General features: G+C 45.8%; 1 pseudogene; it reads left to right on the top strand.

Moving 5' to 3' along the window:
• The first annotated feature begins 14,573 nt into the window (after window positions 1-14,573).
• LOC133358838 (aerolysin-like protein) lies at window positions 14,574-15,514 on the top strand (annotated as a pseudogene).
• The last annotated feature ends 364 nt before the right edge of the window (window positions 15,515-15,878 follow it).

Genomic DNA, 15,878 nt, shown 5'->3' with positions numbered 1-15,878 from the left:
ACAATAAACAATCTATCATTATTCTTGTAGTAAAAGTAGCATAAGCCACGGGCCCCACACTTCCAAGGGTCCCGCGCTAAATGCTTCCAAGTGATCAATTCCGGTTCAGTGATTCTGCACTTGCTCTATTACTACAGTACTATGCTGCCTTCAACTTTTATGAACGACTGGGTGTTTAAGGTTAGCGATTTTTCCTATTATCTGGCTGTATAGCAAATGGAAAAAGACACTTATTTTCCTATGCAAGTAAAAAATGTGTGTTTTAAAATTTAAGTTTTTTTTTTATTTAGGGCACCTTTATAGCATATGCTACAGGCCCCGCACTAGCTTAATCCGGCACTGAGGGGGTGTTAAGATGTTCAAGTATAAAATAGACAGCCATCACAAGCCATCAAGTCTGCATTAACCACAACGCGATGCCTTGTGATGAATGGTGTCAATTTAGCTTTTGAACATTTGAACACCTCATGTATTCTTGCCGAAGAGGTTAGAACTAATTCCTCTTTTAATAATGATGTGTTTTATAATTAACATTCAGCCATGGTCTAATCCACTGCTGGATAAATGCTTGCCCAGGCCACCGCGATCTCGCGTGGTCTGTAGACAGGAAAGTAATCTGGCACCTTGCAACACGCGAGAAGCTGATTGCATCGCAGGCTCGCGTGACCTCAAGGGGGATTGGGGGGTGAGCTCTAGGTGAGTGTTCAGTCTCCAGTGGACACAAAGGTCCCGTGACGTTCTTCGGAAAACAAGAAGCAGAGGACATTGAGTGCCAGCGTCAAGGTCCAGAATTTTCTCAGTAAAAACAAGTAAACCCGTAAAAACAAAGTTTTTCACCCTAAATCCTTTATATGCGTGGCGGCTAGAGTTCTCTCGTCCTCTGGCTTGAGATGGCTGCAATCTATGGGTCAGATGATTGTCTGCCAGTATTAAGCAATTGGTAATTAGATATTTAATTTGTTTTCCCTAAACAGTGTAAAATTTTGGAAAAAAAATTTCACGAAAATTATTTGTCACACACAACGAGTCTGTGTGGGAAATGTCAGCTCGATTGGATCACGGGAAGTGGGTTAAAAAACGAGCGAAAGATTTGCACGGTCCGAAGCAAGCAAGCGAACTTAATATAAAGGATTAAAAAAATTAACCCGTAAAAACAAAGTTTTTCACTATAAATCCTTTATATGCGTGGCATCGGTTTTATTTTATTATTCATTTGTTTTTCTTGAGTAAGAGTTTCATTTTTATCACATTGGTATTTTAAATTAAATATGAAAAAAAAATTTCCCTAAAAAGTGGAAAATTTAGGAAAAAAATTTTCACGAAAATAAATTGTCACGCACAACGAGTCTGTGTGCAAAATGTCAGCTCGATTGGATCACGGGAAGTGGGTTAAAAAACGACCAAAAGATTTGCACGGTCGTAAGCGTGCAAGCAAGCAAGCAAGTGAACTTAATATAAAGGATTTAAAAATATATTCGCCTGTGGAGGACGCGGGGATCGATCCCGCGACCTTTGGCATGGGAAGCGAGGGCGCTACCAACTGCGCTACTCCGCCACGGCTTGTGGAGGGGTTACACTCTGGGCTCTTACACTCTGACGTTCAGCCAAAGCCATGAATGCATTCTATTTGAATATATGTAAAATAAAAAAAATTTGCCTAAAAAGTGTAAAATTTTGGGAATTTTTTTTCACGAACAATAATTGTCTGGCACAACGAGTCTGTGTGGAAAATGTCAGCTCGATTGGATCACGGGAATGGGGTAAAAAACGACCGAAAGATTTGCACGGTCCTAAGCAAGCAAGCAAGCACGCGAACTTAATATAAAGGATTTATTAAGTATAACCCGTAAAAACAAAGTTTTTCACTATAAATCCTTTATATGCGTGGCGGCTAGAGTCCTCTCGTCCTCTGGCTTGAGATGGCTGCCACCTATGGGTCAGATGATTGTCTGCCAGTATTAAGCAATTGGTAATTAAATATTTAATTTGTTTTCCCTAAACAGTGTAAAATTTTGGATTTTTTTTCACGAACATTAATTGTCTCGCACAACGAGTCTGTGTGCAAAATGTCAGCTCGATTGGATCACGGGAAGTGGGTTAAAAAACGACCGAAAGATTTGCACGGTCGTAAGCAAGCAAGTGAACTTAATATAAAGGATTTAAGAACTTGCAATTACAGGAAATTCAAAATCGTCGCCCCTTGCTGCGCGAACTTAACAGGAGCAAGTCTCGACTCGGTGATGCCTTGCGGGGTAAACACGTGCCAGAATAATTAATCATCAATACATCAAGTCCGTGCGACTTCCGCGCCGCCGATATTTTCCAGCGCCGCCGATATTTTCCAGCGCCGTTCGCAGATGCAGAGAAACCCGCCCCGCTTAGCGCGGTTCCGACTTTCTGAGTCTCGTCAGTAGAGACCTGTTGAACACATTCGCGCCTGACAGAGGCAGGATTCTGCACCATAATTACATTCGGTTAGAAAACACGCACCTCTAATTAGCGCGGTTGGCTACGTACGGTGCGAAAGAAGTTCAACATTCGTGCACCATCATCATCACATGGCCGCCCAGCCGCCCATCGCGAAAGCCATCAGCAATCGTGTCCGCTGCGAGCCAGCTCTCGCGAATGTTACCCTGTCTGGCTCAGCAATGTCAGAGCTTGCGCTGATCTTCACTTTGTCCCCGTTCGCCGCGATCCACTCGCTGAGGTACAGCACCTCGCATCGGCTGCAGTCCCACGGGTTGTTTCGTAAAATGATCGTCTGCAGTTTTCCGAGGCGGTCGAAGGCCCCGTGAGGAACACTCTGCAGGTCATCTGCCAACAACTCAATGACAGCAACACCGCAACCCGAACCGTCACGCTGCCTGTCGCCTTGTGGCACGGAGGGATGCTCTGCAGCATTACAACAACAATGATACAACAACAACAACATTAACAACAACGTACATACTGCCCTTCGTACGTCTGGTGTCAATCCTTACCATCAATAACCACGTTCAATCTCTAACCACACATCCGCTCCGTGACACCTAAACGAAAACAACAACCTCACATTTGTCAATCATACTGCCGTGGCCTTTGAAGGATATTACAGCCGATCATCGATTATCCGGCGGCTTCCGTGGGGGAGGGGACGCCGGATAACCACAAAATAAAACATTTAAATAGCGTATTTGTGCACATTATTGCATTAAATTATGCTTATTATGTGTTACGTATATGTGTTTTTGTGTTTTAAATGTGTTTACTATGTGAAATTGGCATATGTGAAACATACAAATTAGACAATAAATATCTCCACTGTAAAAAGTTAATGCATTTACCGGACCGTACTTACCACTCCAATCTGTGATGTACTGAGTACTCCGCTCTTGTTTCAAGAACCATGATGTGTGCTTGACCATCGTTGGACTGATGCAGCCTTTAGAGCGGTTTTGCCAGATCAGCCCCGGGACCACCAGATAATGTTGTAAGCCAGATAATCGATCAAATATATATAAAATCAGGTGCACGTTTCGGGAAATGGCCCTTTTCCATAGCACGTGAACAGAGAAGCCACAAGAGAGACAGATTGGCTGATAAGAGTGGGGCACTTGTTTACACCATGGGGCAAGTGGTGTGATGAGAATTACATATTATGAATTTTTCTGATGAACAGTTTATTTGTAATTAGGCAACTCGTTTCTTCAGAACTGCTTTTTGTGTTTAGTTTGTTGTCCTTCCCCACACCTCCAATTCGCACGTTTGGCTTAGTACAGTGCGAAAAAAGTTCACCATACATTCGTCTAATAGTAAACCAATGATATCTATAATTAGTACCAAACTCAACAGTCACAGAGTTTTACGAACTAAACGAATTTGTATTAATGTTAACGTTATAAACAGCTCTACTGAATTTGTATTTGCTTACAAAAGAGCCGTGACCAAAATTACAAAATCAAAATGTTGGACGTCTGGAAGACTTTTGTTAGACGTCTGGAAGACTTTTGTTAAGGCGCTCTTCTTGCACCTCCAACCCAGCGTATATATATAAGCTCCTAGCTTGGTAGTGTCTCATTCTTCACCTGAAGACGGCTGCTTGCGTTGTAGCCGAAACGTCGTGAGAATTATTTTATTATGTTTTATTTTTATTATTTTATTACTTCCCTTCTACGTGACCTTACCGAAAGAACCAAGAAGACGTCTGGAAGATGTTGGAGCCAGTTCCAAGTCTGATGCTCGCTTGCGAATTATTCACGGAGAAGTCTGGTCTTCAAAGTAGGAGTACACGCTTGTATGTCAGCCTACCTGAGCGATGCCATCTACCCAAATGTACCATCACGACACCTACTACGCTCATCTGGTATGGACGGTCAACCATCCTACCCTGAGCGATGCTATCCACCCATAGGTACCATCACGACACCTACTACGCTCATTCGGTATGGATCAGTGGCTGTGTTTGAAATCCACTCAGCTTCGGAGAGCAGAATGACGTTTTTCATCTCTGCAGCCCCGTGGTCTGGAACTGAAGCGCGCTCAGTTGTGGCAATCGCCGCTTTTAACACCGGACCATAAAACATTATCGTCTCTGATTTAATGTATTATTTTTATTTTTAAAAATTCCGCCATCCACGCTTCTGTCTCAACCATTTTTTTGCGGAATATGGCGCGTTATAAAATCTCGAATAGATGTACTGGGAGAAAGAGAGAGACCCCACCTCGGGAGAAACCGTTGCATGTTACCTCGTCTGGCTCTGGAGTATCGATGTCAGAACGCATCTTCACTTTCTTGTGATTCACCCGGATCCAGTCGCTGAGATACAAGATGGAGCAGTGGCCACCTCGATCCCGCTGTGGCTCTGGGAATCCTTGCTGGGGTATCGTCACGGATCAGTGTGGCTTCACCGGAAGAAAAGGGGCTGTCCGTAAATGACGTCGCGCGATTTTGGACGATTTTTAACTCCGACCCCCGCTCCCGTCGCAGGCGTCACAAAAAGTCAGACCCCCCTCAAATATGACGTCACAAAGCTCTGCTCCCCCCAAAAAAAATATAAGACATGCTTCAAATCGCTTTAAACTATTGTCATTGTAGTGCGTATTTAATGTGGCGCTGCACTCTGATGCTGTAGGAGAAAACATTAAAACGCTTATTTAATTAAGTAGAACGTGTTGTCTACATTTATTTATAAAGTTGCGGCTTTTGATGTGATGTCACATTTGTCAACCCCCCTCGTCACACATCGTCACAAATGTCTGACCCCCCCTACCTAGGTGCGTGACGTCATTTATGGACGGCCCCAAACCCTTCAAAGCCCGATTCAATGCGGCGGAGCCAATTACGTAGTGGTGGTGCGTGCCTTTGATTCGACGCTTTCGAGGCCAAGGTTTGTGGATCACGTGGAGTTGCGAAACTCAAAGACCATTATGAGTAAAACAAAAAAAACACGGATGCTGAGCACAGGCCTAACGTCCTAAAACACCAAGCAGACAGAAACAAACAGCACAACCAGAGTTGTAAACGATAAGAGTTAACACGTGTTTTCTATTAGGTATTGCACGCACACACTTCATTGATGGATATAACGATTTAAACTATTTTTTTTTACAATTTAAATAGTTAAATGATCACGATCTGTTGTTTTCATGTCTATACTCTATTGATGCATTAACATGATTGCCTTTCATTATTACCTTCGTTGACATGGTTTTCAACCTTTTGAATGTTGACGAATTCCCACAGCCAAGCCGGTAAAATGTTGCTCACCTTTCCTCCACCTGCCCGCCGTGGCTTAGTATACAAGTGTGAAGCAGTTCCTTGGAGACGACCATGAAGATGAAGGCAAGTCTTCATTAGGTGAAGATGAAGGCAAGTCTTCATTAGGTGAAGATGTTCACAGCTCCGCAATGAGTAGGGCCCCACTGTTGTCACTACTACAGTCAGTCACCACTACAGTCAGTCAGTCACCACTACAGTCAGTCACCACTACAGCCAGTCACCACTACAGTCAGTCAGTCACCACTACAGTCAGTCAGTCACCACTACAGTCAGTCACCACTACAGTCAGTCACCACTACAGTCAGTCAGTCACCACTACAGTCAGTCACCACTACAGCCAGTCAGTCACCACTAAAGTCAGTCAGTCACCACTACAGTCAGTCACCACTACAGTCAGTCACCACTACAGTCAGTCAGTCAGTCACGACTAAAGTCAGTCAGTCACCACTGCAGTCAGTCAGTCACCACTACAGTCAGTCACCACTACAGCCAGTCACCACTACAGTCAGTCAGTCACCACTACAGTCAGTCAGTCACCACTACAGTCAGTCACCACTACAGTCAGTCAGTCACCACTACAGCCAGTCAGTCACCACTACAGTCAGTCACCACTACAGTCAGTCAGTCAGTCACCACTACAGTCAGTCAGTCACCACTGCAGTCAGTCAGTCACCACTACAGTCAGTCACCACTACAGTCAGTCACCACTAAAGTCAGTCAGTCACCACTGCAGTCAGTCAGTCACCACTACAGTCAGTCACCACTACAGCCAGTCACCACTACAGTCAGTCAGTCACCACTACAGTCAGTCAGTCACCACTACAGTCAGTCACCACTACAGTCAGTCAGTCACCACTACAGTCAGTCAGTCACCACTACAGTCAGTCACCACTACAGCCAGTCAGTCACCACTAAAGTCAGTCAGTCACCACTACAGTCAGTCAGTCACCACTACAGTCAGTCACCACTACAGTCAGTCACCACTACAGTCAGTCAGTCAGTCACCACTAAAGTCAGTCAGTCACCACTGCAGTCAGTCAGTCACCACTACAGTCAGTCACCACTACAGCCAGTCACCACTACAGTCAGTCAGTCACCACTACAGTCAGTCAGTCACCACTACAGTCAGTCACCACTACAGTCAGTCAGTCACCACTACAGTCAGTCAGTCACCACTACAGTCAGTCACCACTACAGTCAATCACCACTACAGTCAGTCAGTCACCACTACAGCCAGTCACCACTACAGTCAGTCAGTCACCACTACAGTCAGTGACCACTACAGTCAGTGACCACTAAAGTTAGTCACCACTACAGCAAGTCAGTCACCACTACAGTCAGTCACCACTACAGTCAATCACCACTACAGTCAGTCACCACTACAGTCAATCACCACTACAGTCAGTGACCACTACAGTCAGTCAGTCACCACTAAAGCCAGTCAATCGCCACTACAGTCAGTCACCACTACAGTCAGTCAGTCACCACTAAAGCCAGTCAATCACCACTACAGTCAGTCACCACTACAGTCAGTCACCACTACAGTCAGTCAGTCACCACTACAACCAGTCACCACTACAGTCAGTCACCACTACAGTCAATCACCACTACAGTCAGTCACCACTACAGTCAGTCAGTCAGTCACCACTACAGACAGTCACCACTACAGTCAGTCAGTCACCACTACAGTCAGTGACCACTACAGTCAGTCACCACTACAGTCAGTCAGTCACCACTACAGTCAGTCATCACTACAGTCAATCACCACTACAGTCAGTCACCACTACAGTCAATCACCACTACATTCAGTGACCATTACAGTCAATCACCACTACAGTCAGTCAACACTACAGTCAGTCACCACTACACTCAGTCACCACTACACTCAGTCAGTCACCACTACAGTCAGTGACCACTACAGTCAGTCTCCACTACAGTCAGTCACCACTACAGTCAGTCAGTCACCACTACAGTCAGTTAGCCACACTACAGTCAGTCAGTCACCACTACAGTCAGTCACCACTACACTCAGTCAGTCACCACTACAGTCAGTCATCACTACAGTCAATCACCACTACAGTCAGTCACCACTACAGTCAATCACCACTACATTCAGTGACCATTACAGTCAATCACCACTACAGTCAGTCAACACTACAGTAAGTCACCACTACACTCAGTCACCACTACACTCAGTCAGTCACCACTACAGTCAGTGACCACTACAGTCAGTCTCCACTACAGTCAGTCACCACTACAGTGAGTCAGTCACCACTACAGCCAGTCACCACTACAGTCAGTTAGCCACACTACAGTCAGTCAGTCACCACTACAGTCAGTCACCACTACAGTCAGTCAGTCACCACTAAAGTCAGTCAGTCACCACTGCAGTCAGTCAGTCACCACTACAGTCAGTCACCACTACAGTCAATCACCACTACAGTCAGTCACCACTACAGTCAATCACCACTACAGTCAGTGACCATTACAGTCAATCGCCACTACAGTCAGTCACCACTACAGTCAGTCAGTCACCACTAAAGCCAGTCAATCACCACTACAGTCAGTCACCACTACAGTCAGTCACCACTACAGTCAGTCAGTCAACACTACAACCAGTCACCACTACAGTCAGTCAGTCACCACTACAGTCAGTGTCCACTACAGTCAGTCACCACTACAGTCAATCACCACTACAGTCAATCACCACTACAGTCAGTCACCACTACAGTCAGTCAGTCAGTCACCACTACAGACAGTCACCACTACAGTCAGTCAGTCACCACTACAGTCAGTGACCACTACAGTCAGTCACCACTACAGTCAGTCAGTCACCACTACAGTCAGTCATCACTACAGTCAATCACCACTACAGTCAGTCACCACTACAGTCAATCACCACTACATTCAGTGACCATTACAGTCAATCACCACTACAGTCAGTCAGTCACCACTACAGTCAATCACCACTACAGTCAGTGATCACTACAGTCAGTGACCACTACAGTCAGTCTCCACTACAGTCAGTCACCACTACACTCAGTCACCACTACACTCAGTCAGTCACCACTACAGTCAGTGATCACTACAGTCAGTCAGTCACCACTACAGTCAGTCACCACTAGTCAGTGACCACTACAGTCAGTCTCCACTACAGTTAGTCACCACTACACTCAGTCAGTCACCACTAAAGTCAATCACCACTACAGTCAGTCACCACTACAGTCAGTCAGTCAGTCACCACTACAGCCAGTCACCACTACAGTCAGTCACCACTAGTCAGTGACCACTACAGTCAGTCACCACTACAGTCAGTCACCACTACAGTCAATCACCACTACAGTCAGTGAACACTACAGTCAGTCACCACTGCTGTCACTGTTGCCACCACTGCAGCCACCAATTTGTTGTCTTCGTCCCAGGCAAGTGCCACAACTGGTGGTCTCGCTCCCCTTTGAAGTCTTTCTCTCCTCGCCCTCAATGAGACAGGGCCTTCCTCTCTCGATGTCAGGCATCCGGCCACCTGTGTTCTTAATTATTCCAAGCTGTTCTATTTCATGAATCTTTAACGTTTCTCTATTTAGTCCCCTCCACAAGTTGCAAGAGTCCTCGTATCCAATCAACTACTGGACGAGGGCCTCCTCCCCAGGCCGCGTGGGTTGCAAGGGTCAGCTGGCCACGCTTCACCACGCTGGATCAGCGCTGGCTAGCGTAGGTGGTGAAGAATGCATATGTACATGTGATCATAGAAGTGCAGCACAACTATATATATTGAGGCACTGTTCATCATCAATCAACCACGCCATCATCGGCCAATTACCCATCATCAATCTATCACCCCATCATCACCCCATCATCACCCAATCGTCATTGCATCATCCAATCATCAAGAAACACGTTCCTTCGGAGTGGGCAGGTAGGAACTTGGTTGGACAGCGCATTCGTGCACGACAGACAGACAAATAGTCCCTGGTGGGCAGTGTGGAAGCTGTTGTTCTTACTTGCATAAGTATAGTGTGCCGTGTATAGTGTAGTGTGTAGGTTAAACGTTGAGTTTGATAAGGGCACCACGGGGTGACCAGCCCCACCCCACCCAGCCCCACCCCACCCACCCCTCACCCAGCCCCACCCTCCACATCCCTCCCCGCCCCACCCACCCTCCCCACCCTCCTATCTCCACCCAGCCCCACCCCTCCCACCCCCAACTGAATTACCTTAAGGCTGGGAATGTTGAGAGAAACACGAGGCAAAAAGATGTATTATTATTTTTTTCAAAGCTTCCATTTTATAAATAGAGCCACCCTCCCCCAGTCCCATTTTGTGAATGAAATATCGCCCGTCTCCTCATTGGCCCGAATGGCGGAGGTGCCCCCCCCACCCACCACTACCAACCCCAACCCACCGCTCCCATTGGTCGGCGCCCCCGAGCCAATGGGAGGGCTCTGGTGGGGCGGGGCCATGCACGACAGACAGACAGACAAATAATCCCTGGTGGGCAGTGTGGAACTGTTGTTCCTACCTGTAATAAGTTTGGACTTCGCAAAAAACAAGAAAGCAGAGAGCTGTAGATGAAGAGAAAACTTTACATGAAGGAGGGAGCTGCGTGTGATGGTGGATAAATGTATTTCAAAGCTTACCAGAAAACACATTCTATCAGAATCAGATGTTTAAGTAAAACACTGAGCTTAGAAGCTATTTCCTATTGAGATGAGACTGGGCAGACAACATCAAAGGATTTCAAATTAGAACATATTAGTTATGAAAGACAGTGTCATGAGGCACGTATAGTTTAAACATATATACTTAATAAGACACTCATCAACACCATGCATTTCAAGACAGCGATGGCAGCGAGGCCAATTTGACCTTGGACGTGGGGGCCATGTTAAACAGTTTAAACAAAAAGTCTAAAATCACTTGAATCAACAACTCCATATACTGGAGGAAGGACCTTTGCTATTGATACCCCCAGGGTCTGGAATGATGTTGCCAATAAATTGAAACTTGAGTCACTACCTATGAGATCTTCACTCAAAACTGCTCTAGAGGAGCTGTACACCCCTAGCTGCCAGTGCTATTCAGTGGCCTAAAATAAAATGTTTCACTCCGGATGATCGCTACAAAGTATGACCTGTGTTTTGATTTAGTGCGCTGATCTTAAAGGTGCATTGAAAAATTATAATACTCCCATTGATGCTCCTGCTGTTGTGGAGTGACTCATGCAGCCAGCTATGGCTGCAGGGTTTTGGTGGTACATGTTGTTTATGCCATTTATTGTGAAAATTCCGTCACAGTTCCTATGATCACTGTTTCATTGCTTTCATGGCTTTATTTTGGTGATTTCGAAAAGTGTATTGGTTTAGCCGTGTTTGTTTGTTGTAGTACAGAGTTAGACTGATGGCCTTAATCTAAGTTGTTTTGTGGTTGTTGTTGGTTGTTTGACTTGCATCCCGCTGGGATTTTTGCACAGCGTTGGTGTACGGTGATTTTTTTTCTGCAATATTTTGCTGTCTTTTCTTGGATTTTCTGTTTGCACTTAGTCACATATTCACTTTAAGATGTTTTTGTTCATGTTTTTTGTTTGTTGCGGTTGCACCCGATTCAAGAGCCGAATGGCTCACAGGGCTATACCTAATAAATGAATCTTCTTGGTTCTTTCGGTAAAGTCACGTAGAAGGGAAGTAATAAAATAATAAAAATAAAACATAATAGAACAATTCTCACGACGTTTCGGCCACAACGCAAGCAGCCGTCCTCAGGTGAAAACCAGGTCCGTCGAGGCGACAGAGTCTGAATGAAACAGCACACGAGCTTGGAGCATATATATAAGCTGGGCGCATTGACAAAGGAATTTGCATATCAAAAGGAATTTAGCATATTTATGGGAAATGCAGGAATGTGATTAGTACTGCATATGCATAATCCTGCATAATGCACATGCATATGCGGTACTAATTACATTCCTGCATTTCCCATAAATATGCTAAATTCCTGTTGATATGCAAATTCCTTTGTCAATGCGCCCAGCTTATATATATGCTCTAAGCCCGTGTGCTGTTTCATTCAGACTCTGTCGCCTCGACGGACCTGGTTTTCACCTGAGGACGGCTGCTTGCGTTGTGGCCGAAACGTCGTGAGAATTGTTTTATTATGTTTTATTTTTATTATTTTATTACTTCCCTTCTACGTGACTTTACCGAAAGAACCAAGAAGATGAATCCCTGCAGTCACGAAAGAAGCTTTAAATCGAAACTAATAAATGAACTTGAACTTGACTCTCACGAACCCGTATCGGGACCATGATTGCATTAACGAGGCGCGTGGCAGTAGCTTGTCTTATACACGCCGGATCACACAATGGGAGCACATGCCTGAAACTGCCACCATGCAAGGAGTGAATCCTCGCGGTGATTGGCTCGCGGTGATTGGCCTGGAGCGGAAGATGGGCAGAGACACGCGCGGGTAATTATGCCACGTGACGTAAGCTCTCTCAATGGACTCTCCCCAGACTCGTATTCGAACCGTGATTGCATTCACGAGGTGCCAGCGCGCGTGGCTCGGCTTATTAACGGCTGCCCACACAAAATGGGCGCGCGTGCAGGAAGCGCCACCCATCCAATTAGTGAATCCTCGCGCTGATTGGCTCGTGATGATTGCCTTATCCCTCCCACCCCCATGATTGGCCAAGGATGGGAAGGCACGCCAAAGTGATTGTACCACGTGATGTGCGCTCCCTTGTATATAAAGGAGGGCAGAACCATCATAGACTATCTGCTCTCCACGGAGTTGTCTGAGAGGTAAGCGTGGACCCTAGTGTAATATGAGGTGCCGTGGCATTGTCCGTCCATGTTGTAAGCGTTCGCAAAAAAATCACTAGCTCCTTATCTCGCTGTAATTTCTCGAACATCCCTTCTCGGTACCGTTTGTAATTCTCACCCTCCACGCATATTATTGTAATTAGTATCTATTTTGTTCAGAGTATCGTGTGCCAATCTACTGGGTAACTAATTTTTTTACTGACCTAAAATCTGAGGGTTGTATGGCTGAAGCTATAAAGTCTTGTAACACCAGCTCCGATTCGCAGTTCATGGGAGTTCTCTGCATTCCGTTTTGAATCGTGGTGTCCCCCTTTATTGTTTTAAAATGTAAGACGAATCAAATTTGATACTTGCCACAAGTCTAATAAGATTCAACACTATAATGACTATCTGTATTGTGCAATTGTGCTCTCAGACCCTGTATGTAGTTGGACACGTTTTAGCTGCGTTTTACAGGTAGGAACAACAGTGCCACACTGCCCACCAGGGATTGTCTGTCGCGCATGGCCCCGCCCCACCAGAGCCCTCCCATTGGCTCGGGTGCCGACCAATGGGAGCGGTGGGTTGGTTGGTAGAGGGGGGGGCACCTCTGCGACTCGGGCCAATGAGGAGACGGGCGATAATTCGTTTACAAAATGGAACTGCGGGAGGGTGACTCCATTCATAAAATGGAAGCCTTGAAAAGAAAGCGGATCTTTTTGCCTCGTGTTTCTTTCAACATTCCCAGCTTTAAGGTAATTCTGTTGGGGGTGGGGCTGGTCACCTCATGGTGCCCTTATAAAACTCAACGTTTAACCTACATGACACACGACACCCTACACTTATACAGTAGGAACAACAGCTTCCACACGGCCCACCAGGGATTATCTGTGTCGTGCACGAAAGCGCTGTCCAACCAAGTACCTACCTGCCCACTCCGAAGGAACGTGTTTTCGTAACCTGCTTTAAGTATGGGCTTCTGCCGTTGTATATTGGTTTGCAGCCATTAAAACGTTTTTTCTGGTTTGGTCTCCCACATTTATCTTAAACCGTCCCAGCTCGACCGTTCCATATTCTCACTTGCTCCGGCTAATTGCCACCTTTAAGAATGTTGTATTTTGGTTCTTGGCATAGTGTCTAAAGAAATGGGGAAACTACTTTTTATTGACCTGAAATTTGAGGGGTGTATGCAGGAAGCTGACTACGCTTCAAAGTTTGATTTGCCATTTCATGGCAATTGTCTGAAATCCACTTAAAATGTGTAAAATGTAAGACTTGTCTAATTTGACATTTTTGCAAACCATCCTATCATATTGCCTGAAGCCTAATACGATTCAATGCCTGGTGATCATCTGGATTGTGCTGGCGCTCTAACAGACTTCTGAGGCATTTTTCACCAGGGTAGTTCTTGCATCGGAATCTGCAAACTTAGTTTTCTTGGATTGTAGGGTTTAATTTAGTTTTCCCCACACCACCTTTATCCGTCTGATTCTGTTCCTATGATCCATGTAGGTCGACTGCAGCCAAGTGCCTGGATTGCCTGTCGAAGCTTTGCTTTTTCGAAGAAAAAAGGTATTTGTCCTGCTTGTCACAAATGTGGTGCGTGGCACTCGTTCTGCTGCTACTGAATGATGACCTACTGTGGTCGTGTGGGTTGTGCACCATACTTCATATCCCACTTGATTGTTGCGGCTTTTCAAATAGGGAGCGAAAGCAACAAATGAAGCTGCGTTTTGCTGCTCTGCCTCGCAGTTCCAAGAGCATGTGCGCACTTGTCACAACCCACCACTGAACAATTGTAAATTAAGCTTTAGGCACATGTGCACTTTTTTCTCTTATATTGCTATAAAGATATTGACAAATCCTATAAGGCATTTGATTTGTACAAGCTTGGCGTGGCGTTTATTTTGCATACTTAAAGTGTTAAACCACATTTATCACGATTTACTTCTATAAGGTGCCTTCCATTTAAACTTGCTTGCAATGCTGTCCCTTGCTTCTGTCTCTTCCAGGTAGACATAATGTCGTACCCACTTACGCTGCACATCATTGGAGGCCAAGGTGGAAATGCATTCTCATTTGATGGAAGGAGCAATGCGGCCACACTGCAGAAACTCTCCGTGAGCGTTGGAGGCTGGCAAGTGAGGGGTGTGGAGGTGTGGCTGACTGACGGGCGAAGGCAGATTCGGCACTGTGGACTCCTCTGCTCAGCAGTTTGAATTTTAGTCGGGCGAGTTCATGTCGCAGCTCCCTGTGGGGCAATGGGGCCGGCACGCGTCTGGGTGCCATCAGGTTCAAAACGAGCCGCAACCGCGAGTTCTTTGCCAAGATGACGGACTGGGGGCTCAAGACCGAGTACAAGATCGACGTGGGCTCTGGCATCTGCTTGGGCGTTCAGGGCCGAGCAGGGGCTGACATCGACTCCATGGGCTTCCTTTTCATCAATGCTGTAAAGTCGTCGGTGATCCAGAACATGAAGTACCCAACTATGCACCAGGTTCTGCCCAACGTGCAGATGGAGGAGATTAAAGAAATGGCGTACATAAACGACACCAGCGTCGTGCAGTCTCTCACCTTCGAGAGCTCCAAGACGATAACCAAAAAGTCGTCGTGGTCTACGACCAACAAAATCGAGTCCACCTTCAGCCTGAAGGTGTCTGCAGGCATTCCCTTAATTATGGAGGTGGAGACCGGGTTCAGCTTCACCTTGAGCTCTGAGACCACGCACGCATTGGAGAACTCGGAGGAGCGGACGGAAACTCTCACGTTCCCGGTTTCCGTTCCTCCGCGCAAGACTGTCACTGTTGTCGCCAAAATCGGGCGTGCAAACATCGACCTCCCGTACACGGCCCTGCTGCGCATCACCTGCATGAACGGTGCTGTCTTTTACGTTCCCCTGAGTGGCGTTTACAAGGGGCTCACCTACACCAAAATGACCGCCCGTGCTTCTGAGAAATAGAGCAGCATTTTGTACCCTGTTTGATCATATGTTCTAAAAATAATAATTATGGCTGACTATGCAATAAAAGCCTTCTGCAATGCAATTTTCTCTTGTGGTTGCATGTAAGAAATTAGCCTTTTTAATGTTTCACAGACGTGGGTATTTTACCATTTGCTGTTGGCAGAACGTGTTGTTCCACTGAGCTTCATTTAGTTTATTCCCCATTACATGGCCATTTGAATCTGGTTCGGTGGCATCGTATTTTTTCCACTAGATTTTAGCATTGTCAAATGACCAAGTTATTCACAACTTAAGATTGGATTTTATTTGGCGACTGCAATACATTCCTAAACGGCTTTTTGCCATCATGCCCTACTGGTTG

Source organism: Lethenteron reissneri, chromosome 63 (genome assembly GCF_015708825.2).
Source record: "Lethenteron reissneri isolate LAM-NWPU_2019-01 chromosome 63, ASM1570882v1, whole genome shotgun sequence".
NCBI classification, from domain to species: Eukaryota; Metazoa; Chordata; class Hyperoartia; order Petromyzontiformes; family Petromyzontidae; genus Lethenteron; species Lethenteron reissneri.
This window is presented reverse-complemented; position numbering and strand designations above follow the sequence as displayed.